General features: G+C 30.4%; 1 pseudogene; it reads left to right on the top strand.

Annotated features, from left to right (window-relative positions):
* The first annotated feature begins 209 nt into the window (after positions 1–209).
* LOC136217060 (uncharacterized) lies at positions 210–1,122 on the top strand (annotated as a pseudogene).
* Positions 1,123–25,658: the final 24,536 nt, after the last annotated feature.

The following is a 25,658-nucleotide window of genomic DNA, read 5'->3' as shown; positions in this document are numbered from 1 at the left end:
CTTATTATCTAATTATCACAAACAAACCCCAAAATAAAAAATAAAAATCAAATATACCATCTTCTCCGTCTCTCTTTAATTGCTTTTTTTCCCTTCTTTCTCTCTCTTAATTTCTCTCTCTAAAATAAAGCTACGACCCACTTGTACCGTTTTACGGCCGCTTCCCTTCCCTCCGCGCACTTTCCGGCGTTTGTTGTGCTTTCTTCCTCTCCCAGAGTCTACTCCGACTAAACTTGATTTCCTACACAGGAGTGGAGTGTTCTTGCATTTCCTGAATCCCTCAACTTTGTAATGTTCTTCTTTGTCGATTAGAGCTTCTGTGCCTCGATTTTAATTTTAGGGTTTATGTGAAGTTTCTGGGATTTAGATATAACTTTCAATACTCCACGCTGCCTGACCTCACTTTCATGTTCTTCTGTTTATGATATTTTCAACATTATTTGCGTTCTATCTTCTCTGTAATTTCACCTCCTTAATTTCGTCTTTGCTCAGTGAATTGAAATTCTTGTTTACTTTTGGAAATCGCCATAATAGTTGCTGTGGATAAATTTCATCCTATTCGATAAAGATATAAAGTATTGCTGCGTTTTGGTATAAAATTAGAGATGAAGATCGATTCCGCTCCTAAACAACCTTTGTTTTGCTTGAAATGGCCATGGGATGTGCAACAAGGTCCTCGAAATCCTAATCTTTGCACCTTTGTTTGAGGGCCCTTGGATATTCAAGTCTTTGCAAACTCTTGGATCCATTGCTTTCAATTCTCTTAATTCAATTTCTAAATCCTCAAATTACTGGATCAGTCCCTTCAATCCAATCCAATCAGGTCCCAGAAGCACCCAAGATAACAGTTTGAAGTCCCAAATGAAGGTCCTGACTCCTGAACTGCAAGGAGAGGCAGAGCAAAGAGCATTCGCTTCGGCTCTAGCAAGTGGGAATGACGCTACAATCCTTGAGTTCTATTCTCCTAAATGCAGGTTATGCAATTCTTTGCTTGATTTTGTTTTGGAGATGGAGAATAGGAATTCAAGTTGGCTCAACATTGTCATGGCAGATGCAGAGAATGAGAAATGGTTGCCTGAGGTTTTCAACTATCCTCTCCATTTCTTTATTCATGCAATTTAGGATTCTTCTTTAATAAAATCTATTTATTTATTTGTTTATTATTATTATTAGATTGTTACATGGCATGTATATTCCAAATATGTGTCACTTTATCTATCCGGATGATCACACATGTGGTAGGTTTATTTTAGAGAGAGAAATTAAGAGAGAGGAGAGAGAAAGAAGGAAAAAAAAGAAATTAAAAAGAGATGGAGAAGATGGTATATTTGATTTTTATTTTTTATTTTGAGGTTTGTTTGTGATAATTAGATAATAAGGGGGTCAATTTATAAAAATAAATAAATATAAGGATCAAATTAACTCTTTTCCCTTTGACTTTTAACACTGTTAGTCAATTTGGTATATGTTTACTAACGGAATGAAGTACATGGTACCACTTTGCAAACTTTTAAACCACAGGGGTGCAGTTCGAAAATGGGCCAAACCACAAGGTTTATTTTTGTACTTTTCCCATGTTTCTATACATTAGAGTTCTTCCTCATCTGAAATCAAACTTAAAATTTAAAAACCTTTTCTATTTATCTATTATTACATAAACTGAAGTGGGTTTTAAGTTTTTTTCAAATTTGGTCATCTGGGTGAGGAAAAAGTCGTGGACTTTGAACTGGGCTTTCCAAAATAATGAAGAACCAAGTCGATTTAGAGCTCCTCATCAGTGGCGGAACCAGGACCCCGTATGACCCGGGGCTCAAACATATCAGTAAAAAAAATTCAAAACGTCAAAAAAAATCGAAATTAACTGTGCGGTTGATGGTAAATTTTCAAAGTCTAGCCCGTTAGGGCTAGGCAAAATTATTTTAGCCTCCAACGCATTAAAACTGTAAAAATGTTATCATTTTTTTTAGAAACTAGCATTGAACTAGAAAATTAAACATGTTTACTTTTTTTTTAATGGTAATGACATAATAAAAATGAATATTAAATATGTTTATTTTTTTTAATGGTAAAGACATGTTAAAAATGAATTTAAAAGTGTTATCAAAATAAAAATAAAGATTCCATTTAAATTAATTAATAATGGTAACATGTTTTTATAATTATTAAAAAATAAAATTAAAATAAAATAAATAAAAACTTTTTTTTAAAAAAATGAGGTTGAAGGGAGTTAAACATAGGGCCTCTCAAACAGAAGTAAACATTCTTAACCATCTCATCTACCTTTAAATATTGAAATAATACTACATAGAGTCAATATAATTCTCTCCAAAATATTACCAGACACCATTACTAAAAAAAATCCGAAATCTTCGGCCGCATGCTGGGGCTCGAGCCCCCCAACCCCCCTGGTTCCGCCCTTGCTCCTCATATCTGATTATGCGGTTGGTTTCTATTAATTGTTTGTTTTTTTTTTGTTTTAGGCCATTGGAGATAAACGATGAAGTGATCAATTGGGAGAGAAACATGAAAGTGTTCATACATGAAGGAAATTGCCAGATCTTCATTCTGTTAGCGCCAAATCCTTATCAAATCCAAGCTCAAAAGTCCAAATCTCTTATGAAGCATCTGCATAAACAAATATCTTTGTTATCTTCTCCCTGAACTTCTTCGCCCCCTTTTCAACCGCACCATCATACCCAAGTGCTAAAACTTTCGCTGATGATAAAATTCCATATCTAACTTCAGATTCTGAATAAAAAACGGGACTTATCTCACATAGACGGAGAATTTGAGCAGAAACAATCAAGTAAACAAAAAAGAAAAGGGAAAAGGGGAAAACAGGGGATAATGACGAGAAAATAATCAAAATAATCCAAATTGAATGGTTGAGTTAGTGGATTTCATATTTTTTAGCGATAGAAAATAGAGAAATAAAGGAAATGAAAGCTGAAGGAAGAAAGCAGTACATGAGTGCGGTGAAGAATCTATGCACACCGTAACTATGATAAATGAAAGCTTTGATAATAGAGGAATTGGACAGAGAAAGTAGAGCTTAGAGGGAGAAAGGGAGAGAGATGGGAGTTTCAAAGGCCCTGTTTGGTAAAGAGCGTTTTGGGATAAAAAGAGCGGTTTTGACCAACTTTAGCGGTTTGACCATTGAAACCGCTGATTGGAGTGTTTGGTGGAGAGAGGTTTGGGAGAGAGTTTTGGGATGAAAACGCTAATTTAGAAAAAGCTCCTTTTAGGAGCTTTTTCAATTAGCGTTTTGCAATATTAAAATTAATGGACTTCTTTAACCCTAATTATTTTATGTATATTTTTATGTATTAAAAAAAGAAATGCCCTTATTCGTTTTTTTGCATAAACCGCTATTATCAATCAGCTAATTTTTACCAAACAGGTCTACACAAATAGCTAGTCAAATCAGCTAATGCAATCAGCTAACAGCTAATGTAATCAGCTAACAACTAACAGCTAATTCCCAAACAGGGCCAAAGAAGGAGATATGGTATTTTAGTAATGGGATAAGGGATATGGGTAATTTAGTAATTGTATAAGAAGTGGGTCCCATGTTTTTAATAGGAGAGATGAAAAATGGATGAGGTGGCGCATTGACTAGCGTTGATCGATCATTTTAACCGACTATACACCAAAGTGGAAGGTCACCTATAAGTTCATACATATCAGTGAGACAAAATGAAGGTTGTACATCAAAATGTGAAATGAGGCATAAGTTGTATATCCTTGGGACTGGAAAAAAATATTCATTAAGCGATATTATTTATTTATCGATAAATCAATATTTATTATTTTATAGATAATTTTTTCATTGTAAAATGCATACAATGAAGATGGAAATGATCCAGAGCCATATGATAGTTGCGTTGTCGCAAATATATCGTTAAAAGAGGTCTTTCAAGCAATGGTCACATTAAACAACTACTTGCTACAACATGAGCAAAATATACCAGAAGTTGTGTTTGCACTACAAAAAGTTAAGGATGATGTTCATTTTGGTTTAGGTGGAAAGAAAAAACAATCAACTATATATGCATTTTTTCAGAAGAAATAACTTCTAGTTGATTGATTAAAAGGTTTTGGTATATATATATATATATATATATATATTGAGCACTAAATTATCTCCATGGCTGGTGAGTGTTTTATATCCATTGGATCAAGATCTAATGGTCCATAATTTAAGTTGACATTTAATATTAAAAAGGCTTTTACCTGCTGACATGTAGGTTGTAACTTAGAATATTATGCTTAAAAATGTTTTCTCTTTCTTCAAGATATAACCAACTTTCAAGAAATAATTTTTTTCCTTCGGGTGTTTTTATTTTGCATAAGAAGACGTCTTTTTTTGAGTAATTTTGTATCCGTCTAATCAATGTTATATGCATTAAATATATTTCTCTATAATAAATACTTATTAATTGGGAACATGAAAAACTTGACATTGGAAATGTACAACATTATAAATAATGACAGTCAAATACAATATTATTTATATAGGGGTTATCTCCATTTTTCTATCTTTTTTTTTCTAATTTCCTCTCCTAAACATCAGCACCTACCTTTTTTTCTTTTTTTTTTTTTCTTAATCAACTCATTTTTTTCTTTATCAGACCCTCTCCTCCTTTTCCGTTTTCTTCTCCTCTAGATCTACCCTCTTTAAGTCCTACATCTCTTTTCTTTTATTTTTTTTTTAATTTTTTGAAATCCTCTTTTCTTTTATTTAGTCCAGCCCCTCTTTTAATTTTTTCTATTTTTTTATTTATTATTTTCACAAATCATACCCATTTTTTCCACATCCATATCTCTTATCTTTTTTTTTTAGATTTTGGTTTTCTAATTAATGGTGTTGTCCCCCTATTTATTACTTTCATCTCTTGTCTCTACCTTTTCTCTTTTCAAATCTCCTCCTCTCTTTCTTCCATACTTTTATCTTTTATTGATTTTCTTGTTTTAACTTAAAACTAAGTAATAATAAGTGTAATAGAATTACGTAAATTAAAAACTAATAATAATAATAATAATAATATAAAAAAACGATGTAAATTATGAAAACACTAATAAAAAATGATAGATATCAAGAGCTTCTGTTTTGAATTCAAGAGAGTCTGAAACCGGTATGCTTTCTTTGTTCGGTTTTTCCACATTTTTAGACTATTTAGACAAAGAGCCGTTTCTAGCTTTTCTCATCGTGTTCCAAACCGTGATCCCATATGACGAGACGTGGGGCCCACCTGCAACATGCTGAGCAAAGATAACTATAATTTCATCACGAGGGTCGAACAAGTTCATGCTAATAGTAACATAACATAACCTAATGTAACGTAACGTGACGTGACATAACGTGACAGGACATGACATAACGTGACATAACGTAATGTACCAAAATGTAAGGTGAGATAACGTGATGTGACGTAACATGATGTGATGTAACGTGACGTAACGTAACGTAACGTAAATTGAAATATTACTGCACTAAAATATCACTGAAGTGAAATATTACTGAACTGAAACATCACTGAAATGAAACATTACTGAACTCAAACACCACTGAACTAAAATATTACTGAACTAAAATATTACTGAATTGAAACATCACTGAACTGAAACGTCACTGAATTAAATATTACTGAACTGAAACATCATTTAACTGAAACATTACTGAACTCAAATATCACTGAAGTGAAACATCACTAAACTGAAACATTAATGAACTCAAACAATACTGAACCGAAACATCACTGAACTAAAACATCACTGAAACATCACTGAACTGAAACATCACCAACTGAAATATTAGTAAACTGAAACACCACTGAACTGAAATATTAATGAACTGAAACTGAACTCAAACATCACTCAACTAAAATATCACTGAACTGAAATATGACTCAATAGTAACATCGCTGAACTGAAATATCACTGAACTGAAACATTACTCAACTGAAACATTACTGAACTGAAACAATACTGAACTGAAATATTACTGAACTGAAACATTACTCAACTGAAACATCACTCAACTGAAACATTACTAAACTGAAATATTACTGAACTGAAACATCACTAAACTGAAACATCACTGAGCTCAAACGTCACTCAACTGAAACATCACTGAACTGAAATATTACTGAACTAAAACATCACTGAACTGAAATATCATTAAATTGAAACATCCCTGAACTGAAATATCACTAAACTGAAACATCACTGAACTAAAATATTACTAAAATGAAACATCAGTCAACTGAAACTTAACTGAAGTGAAACATTACTAAACCGAAATATTACTAAACTGGAACATCACTAAATTGAAACATTACTAAACTGAAACATCACTAAACTGAAACATGACTGAACGGAAACATCACTGAACTGAAATATCATTGAACTGAAACATTACTGAACTGAAAAATCATTAAACTAAAATATTATTGAACTGAAACATCACTAAACTGAAACATAACTAAACTGAGATATTACTCAGCTGAAACATCATTAAACTTAAACATTACTGAACTGAAACATCACTAAACTGAAACATCACTGAAATGAAAAAAAAACTAAATAGAAATATTATTGAACTGAAACATTACTGAATTGAAGCATCACTGAACTGAAATATTACTAAATTGAAACATCACTAAACTGAAACATTACTAAACCAAAATATTACTAAACTGAAACATCACTGAACTGAAAATGCTTAAGATTGTAAGCTCAATTTGTAAATCCTTAGGTTTTTTTTATTTTTATTTTTTGAGCTTTCAACTTAGTGTAACGTAATATAACGTTACGTAACGTAAATTAGCGCAACTTAACATAAATTAATCTAATTTAGTGTAACTTATTGTAATTTAACATGATGTAACCTAACCAAACTTTACTGAACCGAAACATCACTAAACTGAAATATTACCGAACTCAAACATCACTTTACTAAAATATCACTGAACTGAAATATTACTGAACTGAAATAATACTGAACTTAAACATCACTAAACTGAAATATCGATAAACTGAAACATTACTAAACTGAAATATCACTAAACTGAAACATAACTGAACTGAAACATTATTGAGTCGAAACATTACTGAACTGAAACATTACCGAATGAAAACATCAAATAGCACTGAACTGAAGCATCAGTGAACTGAAACATTACTCAACTGAAACATTACTAAACTGGAATAATACTAAACTGAAACATTACTGAACTGAAACATCACCGAATTGAAACATCTCTGACATGAAACATTATTGAAATGAAACATCATTGAACTAAAATATTATTAAACTGAAACATCACTGAACTGAGATATTACTGAACTGAAAAATCACTGAACTGGAGCATTACTGAATTGAAATAACACTAAACTGAAATATCACTGAACTGAAATATTACTAAACTGAAATATTATTGAACTAAAACATTACTGAACTAAAACATCACTGAAATGAAACATTACTGAACTGAAACATCACTGAACTGAAATATCACTAAACTAAAACATTACTGAAACATCATTGAACTGAAACATCACTGAACTGAAACATTACTCAACTGAAACATTAATGAACTGAAACAATACAGAACTGAAACAATAATGAACTGAAACATCTCTAAACTGAAACATCACTGAACTAAAATATCACTAAACTGAAACATCACTGATCTGAAATATTACTGAACAGAAACATTACGAAACCGAAATATTACTGAACTGAAACAACACTGAACTGAAACATCACTGAACTAAAACATTACTCAACTGAAACATTACTAAACTGAAATAATACTAAACTGAAACATTACTGAACTGAAACATCACTCAACTAAAACATCACTCAACTAAAACATCACTAACCTGCAACATCAGTGAACTGAAATATTACTAAACTGAAACATCATTAAACTGAAACATCACTGAAGTGAAACATTACTTAGCTAAAATATTACTGAACTGAAACATCACTAAACTGAAACATTACTTAACTAATTATTATTAAACTGAAACATCACTGGACTGAAACATCACTGAACTGAAATATCATTGAACTGAAATGTCACTGAACTGAAATATTACTGAAACATCACTTAACTGAAACATTACTGAACTCAAATATCACTAAAGTGAAACATCAGTAAACTGAAAGATTAATGAACTCAAACAATACTGAACCAAAACATCACTGAACTGAAACATCACTGAACTCAAATATTACTAAACTGCAACATTAGTGAACTGAAACATCACTAACTGAAATATTACTAAATTGAAACATCACTGAACTGAAATATTACTGAACTGAAATATTACTGAACTCAAACATCACTGAACTAAAACATCACTCAACTAAAACATCACTGAACTGAAATATGACTCAACAGAAACATCATTGAAGTGAAACATTGCTTAGCTAAAATATTACTGAACTGAAATATCACTAAACCGAAACATCACTGAACTGAAACATTATTGAGCCGAAACATTACTGAACTGAAACATTACCGAATGAAAACATCAAATAGCACTGAAATGAAGCATCAGTGAACTGAAACATTACTAAACTGAAACATTACTCAACTGAAACATTACTAAACTAAAATAATACTAAACTGAAACATTACTGAACTAAAACATCACCGAACTGAAACATATCTAACATGAAACATTATTGAAATGAAACATCATTGAACTAAAATATTATTAAATTGAAGCATCACTGAACTAAGATATTACTGAACTGAAAAATCACTGAACTGAAGCATTATTGAACTGAAATAACACTAAACTGAAATATCACTGAACTGAAACATTACTAAACTGAAATATTACTGAACTAAAACATCACTAAACTGAAATATTCCTGAACTGAAACATCACTGAACTGAAATATCACTGAATTGAAATATCACTGAACTGAAACATCACTAAACTGAAACATCACTGAACTGAAACATTACTCAACTGAAACATTAATGAACTGAAACAATACTGAACTAAAACATCACTAAACTAAAACATCACTAAACTAAAATATCACTAAACTAAAACATCACTGAACTAAAATATTACTGAACCGAAACATTACGAAACCGAAATATTACTGAACTCAAACAACACTGAACTGAAACATCACTGAACTAAAACATTACTCAACTGAAACATTACTGAACTGAAATAATACTAAACTGAAACATTACTGAACTTAAACATCACTGAACTGAAATATTATTAAACTGAAACATTACTGAACTGAAACATTACTAAATTGAAATATTACTGAACTGAAACATCACTGAACTGAAAATTCTTAAGATTGTAAGCTCAATTTGTACATCCTTAGGTTTTTTATATTTCTTTAAGCTTTCAACTTAGTGTAACGTAATATAACATAACGTAACATAAATTAGCACCACTTAACATGACATAACCTAATTTAGTGTAACTTATTGTAACGTAACATAATGTAACCTAACCAAACTTTACTGAACTGAAACATCACTGAACTGAAATATTACCGAACTCAAATATCACTTAACTAAAATATCACTGAACTGAAATATTACTGAACTGAAACATTACTGAACTGAAATATCACTAAACTAAAATATCAATAAACTGAAACATTACTGAGCTGAAATATCACTGAACTGAAACATCACTAAAATGAAACATTATTGAACCGAAACATTACTGAACTGAAACAATACCGAATGAAAACATCAAACAGCACTGAACTGAAGCATCAGTGAACTGAAACATCACTAAACTGAGACATTAATCAACTAAAACATTACTGAACTGAAATAATACTAAACTGAAACATTACTGAACTGAAACATATCTAAAATGAAACATTATTGAAGTGAAACATCATTGAACTAAAATATTATAGAACTGAAACATCACTAACCTAAGATATTACTGAACTGAAACATCACTGAACTGAAACATTACTGAACTGAAACAACACTAAACTGAAATATCACTGAACTGGAACAATACTAAACTGAAATATTACTAAACTAAAACATTACTAAACTAAAAAATCACTGAACTGAAATATTACTGAACTAAAACATCACTGAACTAAAACATCACTGAACTGAAACATCACTGAACTGAAATATCACTGAACTGAAATATTATTCAACTGAAACATTAATGAACTAAAACAATACTGAACTAAAACATCACTAAACTAAAACATCACTAAGCTAAAATATCACTAAACTAAAACATCACTGAACTAAAATATTACTGAACCGAAACATTACGAAACCGAAATATTACTGAACTTAAACATTACCGAAATGAAACAACAATGAACTGAAATATCACTGAACTAAAACATTACTCAACTGAAATATTACTGAATTGAAATAATACTAAACTAAAACATTACTGAATTGAAACATCACTGAACTAAAACATCACTGACCTGCAACATCACTGAACTGAAATATTACTGAACTGAAACATCATTAAACTGAAACATCACTGAAGTGAAACATTACTTAGCTAAAATATTACTGAACTGAAACATCACTAAACTGAAACATTACTCAATTAATTATTACTGAACTAAAACATCATTGAACTGAAACATCACTGAACTGAAACATCGTTGAACTGAAACATTACTAAACTGATATATTACTGAACTAAAACATCACTAGACTGAAAATCCTTAAGATTGTAAGCTCAATTTGTAAATTCTTAGGTTTTTTTTTTATTTTTTTAAGCTTTCAACTTAACGTAACGTAACGTAACGTAACGTAAATTAGCGCAATTTAACATAACGTAACCTAAATTAGTGTAACTTATCGTAACGTAACATAATATAACTTAACCAAACTTAACATAATATAACTTAGCGGAACTTAACGTAACATAACTAAGTTGTAAAGTAACTTAATATAAGCTTAATTTATAAATCCTTAGTATTGTAAGCTCAATTTATAAATTCTTAGGGTTTTTTATTTCTTTATAAACAATTGTTGAGCTTACAATCCCTAACGTAATGTAACGTAACATAAAAAAAATATAAGCTTAATTTATAAATCCTTAGGATTGTAAGCTCAATTTGTAAATCCTTAGGTTTTTTTTATTGCTTTAAGCTTTCATTTATTTATAAAGAATCATTGAGCTTACAACCCCTAACGTAACGTAATAAATATAAACTCAGTTTATAAATCCTTAGTATTGTAAGCTAAATTAGTAAATCCTTATCCTTAGGATTCCAAGCTCAATTTATAAATCCGTAGGATTGAAAGATCAATTTGTAAATTCTTAGTTTTTTTTATTTCTTTAAGCTTTCATTTATTTATAAGCAAGCATTGAGCTTACAACCTCTAAATGTAACATAACATAATGTAATTTAATATAACGTAAGGTGATGTAACTTAACGTCACATAACCTAACATAACATCGCGTAACGTAACGTGACATAACATAACATAACGTGACGTGACGTAATGTCATGTAACGTAACGTAATGTAAGGGTGTGAAATTACTCTTCACTGCCAAGGTTATGGGCAAAATTGCACCTTTTTAGACGATAGAGAAAAAATTGCTCATAGCTATAAACTTTACAGGTATTTAGGAAAATAAATTTGATATGTATTATAATCTTTATTTTTTTTTTAGTTATGATAATCTTTGTTCATATTTCATTAAAACATTTATCATTTCTATTTATATAGGTAAATGGATAGAGATTATTAATACTGAGAACATCTTTTAATGATTTTTTATTGAGTTTACTATATACCAAGATTTTTAGATATTTCATGTACCAATTATATTATTCACAAACACTTTTTTTTTACTAATTTAATCTTTCACTCAAATTTATTTATTTATTTTTCTGTTTAAATTTTTTTTGAACACCAAAACGTTGAGAAAATACAATCAACAATAGTACAGTACTAAAGATAGAAAAAAAACAGTAATACAGTGCTTTAAAAAATGTTGTAGAAGTCAAATGATTAATGCTGGAAAGTATAAATATATGGGACAAATGCCGTCACTAAAATTCTAATGGTACATCTAAAGTTGAAAACTCACATCATCAAGCTAAATTTTGGAATACCATACAAATGTTGCCAAGGCTGATCAGTGAACCTTTTTCTTAATTCACCACCATTTTTTCCATAAAAAACAAAAAGAATCACCACGATTTTAGTTTTTTTTTTCTAAATGATTTTATATATTATTTTAAATAGTTTAATATAGCAATCATTTTTATGGATTTATTATGGAGAGAGTATTTTTTAGAAAAATGGACAATCATTTATTATAGAAAGAGAAATATGCTTTTAGGTAACCTGATAACCTTTTGGTAACCTACTATAGCAGGTCATTTATTCAAAATATAATAGTCTCCATCAATGGAGACTCCTCATTGAGAACTCTTCCATATATATATATATATATATATATATATATAGAGAGAGATAGAGAGGAGAGATCAGGTGTGACACATCTTTTATGGTGTGACAAGCCTTATTGTGTGACAATGACCAATTTTATAATTAACCAAAAGGAGGTAGCAAATTTGTAAATAATATTAAAAAGAAAATTGTTTTATTTTTTTTCTTTAAAATGCATTTTCCCGACTTTTCCAACCTCGTTTTTCAAAAAAATTTATACCGTTGGACTCGTCTTAATTAAACGGTCATTTTAAGATCCATGAAGCTCAAGTAAAAAAAATTTCGGTGAACGGAATCCGGGTGGGCATTTTCTGGCAAGCAAAAAAGTATCCAGAAAATTCTCAAAAACTTCCATAACATGTAAAACATTATTCTAAGAAACTTTAATTCTTGGGTCGAAGAGAGATTTCTTACGGTTTAGTCCCAATAAAACGTTTTCCTTAATTTTATCCATTTTACATGCTTCAACAATTTCTTGGGTAAAAACTGTAAGGAATCTCGCTTTGAGCCAAGAATTAAAGTTTCTTAAAATAATGTTTTACATGTTTTGAAATTTTTTGATAATTTTCTGGACACGATTTTTGTCCTACTTACATTGTTCCAAATCAATGTACCATTTGTTCCAACATAATACTTATATTGTTCCAACAGAAAATTGTTTTATTTCTTTTCTTTAAAATATATTTTCTGACATTTCTAACCTCGTTTTTTGAAATTTTTTATACTATTAGACTCGTCTAAATTAAAAAGTCATTTTAAGATCCCTGAAGCTCAAGTAAAAAAAATTCCGGTGAACGGAATCCGAGTAGGCGTTTTCTGGCAAGAAAAAAAGTGCCTAGAAAATTCTAAAAAATGTAAAACATTATTCTAAGAAACTTTAATTCTTGGGTCGAAACGGGATTTCTTACGGTTTAGTCCCAATAAAACTTGTTTCTTAATTTTATCCATTTTACATGCTTCAACAATTTATTGGGTCAAAACTGTAAGGAATTTTTCTTTGAGGCAAGAATTAAAGTTTCTTAAAATGATGTTTTACATGTTTTTGAATTTTTTGATAATTTTATGGGCACGTTTTTTGTCCTACTTACATTGTTCCAAATCAGTGTACAATTTGTTCCAACATAATACTTGTATTGTTCCAGCAGAAAAATGTTTTATTTCTTTTCTTTAAAATACATTTTCTCGATATTTTTAACCTTGTTTTTCGAAATTTTTTATACTATTAGACTCGTCTAAATTAGAGGGTCATTTTAAGATCCCTGAAGCTCAAGTAAAAAAAATTCCGGTTAACGGAATCCGGGTGGGCGTTTTCTGGCGAGAAACAAAGTGCCCAGAAAATTCTCAAAAATTTTCAGAAAATGTAAAACATTATTCTAAGAAACTTTAATTCTTAGGTCGGAGCGGGATTTCTTACGGTATAGTCCCAACAAATTGTTGAAGCATGTAAAATGGATAAAATTAAGGAAAAAGTTTTATTGGGACTAAACCGTAAGAAATCCTGTTTCGACCCAATAATTAAAGTTTCTTAGAATAATGTTTTACATTTTCTGGAATTTGTTGAGAATTTTATGGGCACTTTTTTTCTCGCCGGAAAACGCCCACCCGGATTCCTTTCACCGGAAATTTTTTTACTTGAGCTTCAGGGATCTTAAAATGACCGTCTAATTTAGACGAGTCTAATAGTATAAAAATTTTCGAAAAACGATGTTAGAAATGTCAGAAAAATGTATTTTAAAGAAAGAAATAAAACAATTTTCTCTATTATCTCTTTCATTTTATTTACCAATTTACCACCTTGTCCTTTTTAATTATCATCAAAACTACGTAGTTTTGTTATGTCACACAATAAGCTCCTTGTCACAACTTAAGCTCTTGTCACGCTGGATCTCACCCCTATATATATATATATATATAGAGAGAGAGAGAGAGAGGTGAGATCAAGTGTGACAAGGGGTTAGGGTGTGACAATGAGCTTATTGTATGACATAACAAAAATACGTAGTTTTGATGATAATTAAAAAGGGCAATGTGGTAAATTTGTAAATAAAATGAAAAATGGGATATAGAAAATTGTTTTATTTCTTTTCTTTAAAATACATTTTTTCGACATCTTTAACATCGTTTTTCGAAAATTTTTATACTATTAGACTCGTCTAAATTAGACGGTCATTTTAAGATCCCTGAAGCTCAAGTAAAAAAAATTCCGGTGAATGGAATCCGGGTGGACGTTTTTCGGCGAGAAACAAAGTGCCCAGAAAATTCTCAAAAAAATCCAAAAAATGTAAAACATTATTCTAAAAAACTTTAATTCTTGGGTCGAAGCAGGATTTCTTACGGTTTAATCTCAATAAAACTTGTTCCTTAATTTTATCCATTTTACATGCTTCAACAATTTATTGAGTCAAAACTATAAGGAATCTCGCTTTGAGCCAAGAATTAAAGTTTCTTAAAATGATGTTTTACATATTTTGGAATTTTTTGATAATTTTCTAGACACATTTTTTTGTCCTACTTACATTGTTCCAAATCAGTGTACCATTTGTTCCAACATAATACTTATATTGTTCCAACAGAAAAATATTTTATTTCTTTTCTTTAAAATACATTTTCCCGATATTTCTAACCTCGTTTTTCGAAAAAATTTATACTATTAGAGTCGTCTAAATTAGACGGTCATTTTAAGATCCTTGAAGCTCAAGTAAAAAAATTCCGGTGAACGGAATCCGGGTGGGCGTTTTTTGGCGAGAAACAAAGTGTCCAGAAAATTTTCAAAAAATTCCAAAAAATGTAAAACATTATTCTAAGAAACTTTAATACTTGGGCCGAAGCGAGATATCTTACGGTTTTGACCCAATAAATTTTTGAAGGATGTAAAATGGATAAAATTAAGGAAAAAGTTTTATTAGGACTAAACCGTAAGAAATCCTACTTCGACTCAAGAATTAAAGTTTCTCCAAATAATGGTTTACATTTTCTGAAATATTACTGAACTAAAATATTACTGAACTAAAACATCACTGAACTGAAATATTACTGAATTGAAACATCACTAAACTGAAACATCACTGAACTGAAATATCACTGAACTTAAATATTACTGAACTGAAACATCACTGAATTGAAACATTATTGAACTAAAAGATTACTAAACTAAAACGATACTGAACTGAAACATCATTGAACTGAAACATTACTGAACTGAAATATTACTGAACTAAAACATCATTGAACTAAAATATTACTGAACTGAAACACCACTGAACTGAAACATCACTAAACTAAAATTTTACTGAACTGAAACATCACTGAAATGAAACATTACTGAACTCATACTAAACTGAAACATTACTGAACTAACATATTACTAAACTCAAATATTACTGAACTGAAATATTACAGACTTCAAACATAATTGAACTCAAACATCACTCAACTGAAACATTACTGAACTGAAACATTACTAACCTGAAACATTACTAAACTGAAACATTACTGAACTAAAATATCACTAAACTGAAATATTACTGAATTGAAATATTACTGACCTAAAACATCAATAAACTGAAATATTACTAAACTGAAACATTAATAAACTAAAATATCACTGAACTGAAATATTACTGAACTGAAACATCACTAAACTGAAACATTACTGAACTAAAAGAGTATTAAACTGAAACATTACTGAACTGAAACATTACTAAACTCAAATATTACTGAACTGAAATATTACTGAACTCAAATATAACTGAACTCAAACATTAATGAACCGAAACATTACTAAACTGAAACATCATTGAACTGAAATATTAATGAACTAAAACATTAATGAACTGAGCGTTATTAAACTGAAACATCACTGAACTGAAATATTACTAAACTGAATATCACTGAATCAAAACATCATTGAACTGAAACATCACTGAACTGAAACATCACTAGACCGAAATATCACTAAACTGAAATATCACTGAACTGAAACATCACTTAACTGAAATATTACTAAACTAAAACCTTACTCAACCGAAATATTACTGAACTAAAACATCACTGAACTAAAACATTACCGAATTGAAACATTACTAAGCTGAAACATTACTGAACTAAAATATTACTAAACTAAAACATTACTGAACTGAAACATTACTGAACTAATACATTACTGAACTAAAATATTACTGAACTACAACATTACTGAACTAAAACATTACTAAACTAAAACATCGATGACATGAAATATGCCTAAACTGAAACATTACTAAACAGAAATATTATTAAACTGAAACATCAGTGAACTGAAATATTACTGAACTGAAACAACACTCAACTGAAAAATCAATGAAAAGAAACATCAATAAACTGAAATATTACTGAACTTTAACATCACTAAACTCAAACATTACTAAACTGAAACATTACTAAACTGAAACATTACTAAATTGAAACATCACTGAACTGAAACATCACTAAACTCAAACATTACTAAACTCAAACATTACTGAACTGAAACATCACTGAACTGAAACATTACTAAACTAGAACACTACTGATCTGAAACATCACTGAACTGAAATATTACTAAACTGAAACATTACTAAACTGAAATATTACTAAACTGAAATATCACTGAACTGAAATATTACTGAACTGAAACATCACTCAACTGAAACATCAATCAACTGAAATATTACTGAACTGAAACATCACTGAACAAAAACATCACTAAACTGAAACATCATTCAACTGAAACATCAGTCAACTGAAACATCCCGCAACTGAAACATCCCTAAATTGAAATATTACTGAAGTGGAACATTACTGAACTAAAACATCACTGAACTGAAACATTACTGAACTGAAACATTATTAAACTAAAACATTACTAAACTAAAACATCGTTGAACTAAAATATGACTGAACTAAAACATTACTAAATTTAACCATTACTGAACTGAAATATTACTGAACTGAAACATCACTGAACTGAAATATTACTGAACTGAATTAACACTCAATTGAAACATCACTAAACTGAAATATCACTGAACTGAAATATTACTTAACTAAAAACATCACTGAACTAAAACACCACAGAACTCAAACATTACTAAACTAAAATATTACTGAACTGAAACATTACTGAACTAAAACATCACTCAATTAAATATTACTAAACTGAAACATTATTGAACTGAAACATCACTGAACTGAAACATTACTAAACTGAAACATTACTAAACTGAAACATTAATTAACTGAAATATTACTGAATTGAAACATTATTAAATTGAAATATCACTGAACTAAAACATCACTCAACTGAAATATCACTGAACTCAAAAATCACTAAACTGAAACATTATTGAACCGAAACATCACTGAACTGAAACATCCTTACCTGAAACATCACTGAATTAAAATATTGCTAAACTGAAATATTACTCAACTGAAACATTACTAAACTGAAACATTACTAAGCTAAAACATTACTCAACTAAAACATCGCTGAACTGAAACATTACTAAACTGAATATCACTCAACCGAAACATTACTAAACTGAATATAACGTAATATAATGTAACTTGACTTAACGTAACGTAACGTAACGTAACGTAACGTAACGTAACGTAACGTAATGTAACGTAACGTAACGTAACGTAACGTAACGTAACGTAACGTAACGTAACGTAACACAATGCAACGTAACCTAATGTAACGCAATGCAATGCAACGTAACGTTACATGATGTACAAAATCCTTAGTTTTTTTTCCTTTAAGCTTTCATTTATTTATAAACACTTATTGAGCTTACAATCCCTAACATACAAAAAAATGTGAGGTGATGTGACGTAATGTGACATGATATGAGGTGACATAACGTGATGTAACATAATTTAACATAACGTAACGTCACATAACGTAATCTAACATAACGTAACATCAAGTAACATAACATAGCATAATGCAACTAACGCAACATAACATAACATAACATAATGTAACTTAACACAACGTAACATAACATAATGTTACTTAGCATAACTTAACCAAACTTAACGTAATACAACTTGGTGTAACTTAACATAACTTAACGTAACGTAACTTAATATAACTTAGTGTAATGTAATGTAACGTAATATAATATAACATAAATTAACACAACTTAATGTAACGTAACCTAAATTAGCACAACTTATCGTAACTTAACTTAACATAATGTAATATAACATAATGTAACTTATCACAACTTAACAAAACTTAAGTAATACAACTTAGCATAACTTAAAGTAACGTAACTAAGTGTAAAGTAACTCAATGTAACTTAGAGTAACGTAACGTAATATAAATTAGTGCAACTTAACGTAACATAACCTAAATTAGCATAACTTATCATAACGTTACTTAACACAACGTAATATACCATAATATGACTTAACCAAACTTAACATAATACAACTTAGCGTTGTTGAAACACCTTTCCACATGATTTTGATTTGACAAAATTATTTAAGTTAATCCATGATTAAGAGGCAATTAAATTTAAGTGCTTTGATTTAATTGTACTAATACGTTTGTTCATTGTTGAGTATAAGTATAAATGAAAATAGAAATAAAAAGTAAGACAAGACGAAGTCAGCATGAGAACACAGCATAAGCTGAGTGGAGTGTAACTCAGCATAATAGAAGAAAAGTCATCTTCAGAACAAACGCTTAAAGTTGAAGCTAAGTGAAACGCAACTCAGCATCAAAGAAGAGAAGTCTTCCTCTAAACTAAAGTTTGCAGATGAAGCTGACCACGGAAGCTGAGTAAGAATATGACTCAGAAACAAAGAACAAAAACAACATCAATAAAGTCAGGCTGAGTACTCATCAGGACAGCGCGAATGATCTGTTTGCTAAATGACAAAATCCGACAACATCTGCGCCAATACAGAAACCTTGGAATTATGCACATAGTCAATTTCGAGATGCATGGGTCAACTGGCATTTAGCTAAAAGACGAAACTGGCGGTAGAAGACGAACCTGTCGGAAGAAGACAACCCTGACATGATGGCATGGCAGTCTTCGATGGTCTTCGGGAGAGTAGGAGTCAACTCCAAATGTACTCATCAAAACTGACTCGTGCTGTTCTTCACGAGACATTTATTCCTCCTTCATCTGATGATGGAAAAACGGGGGAGAAAGAAAAGCAAGCTGCTGGAACTCAACAGAAAACGGGGGAGGCTTTTGGTTCCGTAACTCAGAGTCAGCAACAACAAAGAAACGCCAAAGGAAAAGGAATAGCTAACCAAGCTCAAGTCAACAAGAAAAAATAGATTGACTAGTCTTAGTTCTTGATTTGTACTTTTATCTGGCGTGTTCTATTTTGTTAATGCTGACCATCTATATATATTTATGCATCTTTTATTCAAACTGATAAATCTTATGTGATGCTTACTTACTTGTTGTGCTATGTGATGATCTGTCTTAAATGAACAAACAAACAAAATTAAAAAGGAACATACTCACTACACATTAGCTCTGATACATCCTTTCATAACTCTTATAACTAAGCTGACTATGTATCAAACTGAGTAAACATATGTTTCAAGCATTGAACTCTTCTGAAAGCTGTCCTAGGCTCATCTGAATTAGATCTTGAAAGGTCTAGAATTGAACTAAGTCAGTATAAGCATGTCTTATTTTTACTCGATTAAATCTTAGAAGGTTTAGAGTTAACTTAAGTCAATAGATGCAACCCTTACGGGGGAGTAACTTCAGAAGTAGAAAAGGAATTTCAATCATGGGGAATCTCAATGCTGAGTTCCACAATTAAATATTTTGTCAACATCAAAATGGGGGAGTTTGTTGAAACACCTTTCCATATGATTTTGATTTGATAAAATTATTTAAGTTAATCCATGATTAAGAGGCAATTAAATTTAAGTGCTTTGATTTAATTGTACTAATACGTTTGTTCAATGTTGAGTATAAGTATAAATGAAAACAAAAATAAAAAGTAAGACAGGACGAAGTCAGTATGAGAACACAGCACAAGCTGAGTGGAGTGTAACTCAGCATAATAGAAGAAAAGTCATCTTCAGAACAAACGCTTAAAGTTAAAGCTGACCAAAGAAGCCGAGTGAAACGCAACTCAGCATCAAAGAAGAGAAGTCTTCCTCTAAACTAAAGCTTGCAGACGAAGCTGACCACAGAAGCTGAGTAAGAATATGACTCAGAAACAAAGAACAAAAGCAACGTCAATAAAGTCAAGCTGAGTACTCATCAGGACAGCGCGAATGATCCGTTTGCTAAATGACAAAATCCGACAACATCTGCGCCAATACAGAAACCTTGGAATTACGCACAGAGTCAATTTCGAGATGCATGGGTCAACTGGCGTTTAGCTAAAAGACGAAACTAGCGCTAGAAGATGAACCTGCCGGAAGAAGACAAACCTGACGCCTGCTAAAATCAGACGACAGGATTGGCCTGCGAATTCTGAATGCTGACCAAGCGTGTGACGCAAGAGAGTCGTTTGAATCCAACGGATACTTCCAGATTCAAATCATTAGAGCTTCAGAATCAACTATAAAAGGACAAGTCCATCACTTGGCCTAATTGCCGAAAATACAAGAGAAAAAGAGCATACATACAAAGCACATTCAAACAAGAAAAAGATCTTACACCAAATTTCCATTTCTGTGTAAAAGCTAGATTGAATTTGTTTTCATCTAAAGTGTTCTTCATCTAGAAAGAACAGATTTGTATCAATTGAAAAAGATTGAGAGAGTGGTGCTGAGTACTCGGTTTTAAGTACTCAGCTGTAGAAAATCTGAGTGTTCGGTTATAGTGCTCAGTAGGAGTTGAGTAGACGAATAGAGGAAGGTACTCTTGCATATTCAACTGCCTTGTAAATGGTTTGTGCTCTACCTTTAAAGAGTTCAGTATTGGATTAAAATTGCCCGGAGGGATTCTGGGGACTGGACGTAGGCGGAGAGGCCGAACCAAGATAAGTCTGCTGAGTAATTTCTAACTCTATTTCATTATATATATATATATATATATATATATATATATATATATATACATGTGTTGCTTGATTAAATTGCTCAGGATATAAATTGTAAAAGCTGACACTGAGTAATCTTAGTGCTGAGTTGGAAGCTGACCTCAAGTGTTAATTCCCAACTCACAAGTAAAATAGTTCTAGTCAGCATCTGACTAAAGCTGTCTTATATCTCTCGACCGTGCTGACCTAAACTAAGTTAAGTAACTTAAAGAATTGATTAAGTCAGCATAATTAAGCGAAAAAGTTACATTAGTTCCTAACCCCCCCCCCTCCCCTTGGAACTAATCACACGGGACCAACAAGCGTAACTTAACATAATGTAACTAAGTTGTAAAGTAATTTAATGTAAACTCAATTTACAAATCCTTAGAATTGTAAGTTCAATTTATAAATCTTAAGGATTGTAAGCTCAATTTGTAAATCCTTAGAATTGTAAGCTCAGTTTGTAAATCCTTAGGTTTTTTTATTTATTTAAGCTTTCATTTATTTACAAACAATCATTTAGCTTACAATCTCTAACGTAACATAACGTAATAAATATAAACTCAATTTATAAATCTTTAGGATTATAAGCTCAATCTAAATTCTTAGAATTGTAAGCTCAATTTAAAAATTTATCAATGTTAGGGGTGGAATTACTCTTCACTGTCAAGATTAGGGATAAAGTTGTACTATATTAGACGTTAGAGAAAAAATTGCTCATAGCTTAAACTTTAGGGGTATTTAGAAAAATAAATTTTATATGTATTATAATCTTTATATGGATATAAGTGATGATGCTATAGACAAATTATGAGAAAAAATGTTAGTTAATGATTTTTAGCACAAATTATGAGAATGATATAAAATACAAAATCAGAAGTGATGATGTTATGGACATCTGGATGAAGGAACTGGAAAAAAAGAGCCACAATATGAGAAAGATTATGACATTAAGGAGGAGTAGGCCATGCATTGATAAAAAATAAATAAAATATTTCACTGCCAACTTTTTTTTAACCACCGTTTAGCAACTGGTCCTGATTATTGATTATAGCTAGACATGTTCATGGGATTGGGCTGGGCCGGGTTCGGGTCGGGCCCAATGTTGTAAAAAGCGCTAGGCGCTAGTCGGGCGGACATGGGCCTTGGAGATTAATCAGGGATTAATCGAGATTAATCGGTTTTGATTTTTTTGATTTTTTAAATAAATTATCCTATAAATATAATTAAAATATGAATTACACTACCTAAATAATAATAATAATAAATATTTAAAATAAAAAAATAAATATTTTAATATTTGTTATATTAATATCTTTAAAAATAAAAATAGATCAAAATAAATAAAATAAATATTTGAGATTAGGTTTTTTTAAGGATAGTGGCTTAGATTTAGTTTTGATAATATGTTTTAGATTTAATAGGTTAGGTAACTTAGAAAAAAAATTTATATACATATAATTAAAAACGGTGTAAAAAGTTTGGGTTAAGATTTTAGATTAAAACTTGATTTTAATTGGTTAGATAATTTAAATAAAAAATTATATATATATATACACAAAAATAGTGTAAAAAGTTTGAGTCCTCGTTTTAAGTTCAAACTTGATTTTAATTGGTTAGATAAGTTAAACAAAAAAAATATATATACAGAAACAGTGTAAAAAGGTAATGCACGATTTACGACTAATACCGCCATGCTCCACCTTGCTCCGCTTTATTCCGCCTTGCTCCGTCTAGGCGTAATAAATTGCCCGACCGATTTGAACCGCCTGATTACCGAAAATCGGAGCGGTGTTATAGAAATCTCCGTCTAGGCGGCTGCCTGGGCCGATTTTTAGAACACTGGTCGGGCCTAATCGAGTTTTACACTAAACTATCTTGTCTAAGCCCAGTCCAACCCGCATTATATCTACATCGGGTTCGGACCGGACTGGGTCAAGGTAAGAATTAATTTCCAAGCCCAGTCCAACCCAGTCCATACAATGAATATATATTAATATTAAATTTTTTAATTAAAATTAAATTATAGCAACTCCGTTTTTTTGTTAATTAACTCTTGTTGTTGCTGCTAATATCAATAATAACGTTCCCACAAACTCTGATACATGTATGAATAATGAAAAAATGCAATGAATCTGATGCATGTATGAATGAACACATGATACATATATGAGTAGTAAAAAATGTCAACAAATTTAAAATTTATTCAATAAAAGCAATAAAAATAATTTCATATAAAATATTTAACAAAGTAACATATATATACATATACAAAAGTAGACAATATAAGGACGAATCGGGTTGGGCCGGGCTTGGGCTTTTAAGACAAATCTCAAGCCCAATCCATTTTATGTGCGGGTTTGAGCGGGTCCGAACTGGACAGGACTAATTCTGAAATACGCATGTCCAAGTCCAACCCATGAGAGGTGGGCTTGGGCAGGTCGGGCATACCAGTGGATTCATGAACAGGTTTACTTTTAGCATAAAGTAAGGACCTGATTGACTATTTGAAGAGGTTGGGGAACCAATTAATTTCTAAGGTATAGTATAGGGGCTAAATTGGATCTTATACCGAAAAAATAAAAAATTATCCACCATCAAAATTTTTCTACGATTTTATTGATTTATTTGTTTAATTGATTTTCATGTATGATTACCAATCATTTTTATAGATTTATTATGGAGAGAGAGTATTTTTAAAAAATGTGGACAATCATTTATTATAGAGAAAGAAATATATCTTTATGTAACCTGATAACTTATTAGTAACCTGCTATAGCATGTCATCTATTCAAAATATAATAGTCCCCATAAATGGAGACTCACCATTGAGAACTCTTCCATATATATATATATATATATATAATTTTTATTTTTATTTTTGGTTATTGTAAAGATAATTATTGTTTTGTCTTTTTATACTGTTTTCATTTTGTATATGTATTATAATGGTTAATTTATTTTTATTAGTTATATTTATTCCACTTTAATATTTATTAGGGTAATAGATTTTTGTCTTGTGTTCTTTCAATGTCACGTTTCAAAAAAAAAAATGTGAGAAGAAACTAAAATAAAGAAGAATTTATATATTAACACATTTTTTTTTGTATGTGATACAAATCGATCAATATATTAATATACTATTATTTATGATCAGACAGATAATGTGAACTCATAGATTGTGTCTTTACTTCTATGCCAACTAAGAAAAAAAAAAAAAAAAAAAGTCTCTAAAACACTTTTTATAAATTTTCTTTGCTTACATATGGGTGTCTTCTATGGTTTCTCTTAATGGTATCAGTAAACATCCCGACCTAAATGGATACAAAATCTCAACCATTGATTTTGATCCAATGGTGTGATCATTTAATGTTATTAATACTCATAATAAATGACTTACTTTGTGATATGCATTTTTCTCACTCTTTGTAATTACTCCTTCTTCATTAGTCTTTTTCTTCATTAGTCTTCATCTTCAATACAATTAATCTGGAAAATATATCGGATTATTCATCGGAAAATTCATCACGGTGGCTGAAAAATTCATCGCGGTAACCGGAAAATTCATCGTCGTTAATCGACTTTTCTTGCTGATTTCGACTAACAACTTGGTTTCGATTTCATTAATATTACTCGGTTAATTTCTGAATTGATGTTTGTGTTCCTCTTTACTTTATAATGGATTTATTTCTTAAGTTTCATTAAACTGTAGTTCAGTTTCGTGTTTGTATATGTCTATGAAGAACACATTTTCTTATTGCATTTATTAAATTTTTGTTCATTTTATATTAGTTTTATTTTTCAAGATGGTTCATGGATATATATTGCCTCATTGTAATCCGATTATTATTGATTTCAAAAAAAATATTAAACCGAGAATTCCTTATGCAAATGTCATAAAAAAAAGGAGGAAAAAAACCCAACAACTTTCCTGCTTTGGTTTAATAGTTGTTCAATTTTCAAGATGGTTTAGATATTAATATCATTTTGGATTCCAATATAGGGATTAATTTGGAAAACAAAAAAAATAATTGAATTTTAATTTCAAATATGAAGACGTTTATTGCTCAATATTGAATACAAAATCGAAAAATAATTTTTTTTATGGAGAAACGACAGATCGAACCTAGTCCTGGTTACTAGGTGCACATCCTACCTA

This window comes from Euphorbia lathyris, chromosome 2 (genome assembly GCF_963576675.1).
Source record: "Euphorbia lathyris chromosome 2, ddEupLath1.1, whole genome shotgun sequence".
Lineage (NCBI taxonomy): Eukaryota > Viridiplantae > Streptophyta > Magnoliopsida > Malpighiales > Euphorbiaceae > Euphorbia > Euphorbia lathyris.
The sequence above is the reverse complement of the archived record's forward strand: the minus strand, read 5'-3'. Positions and strand labels throughout refer to the sequence as shown.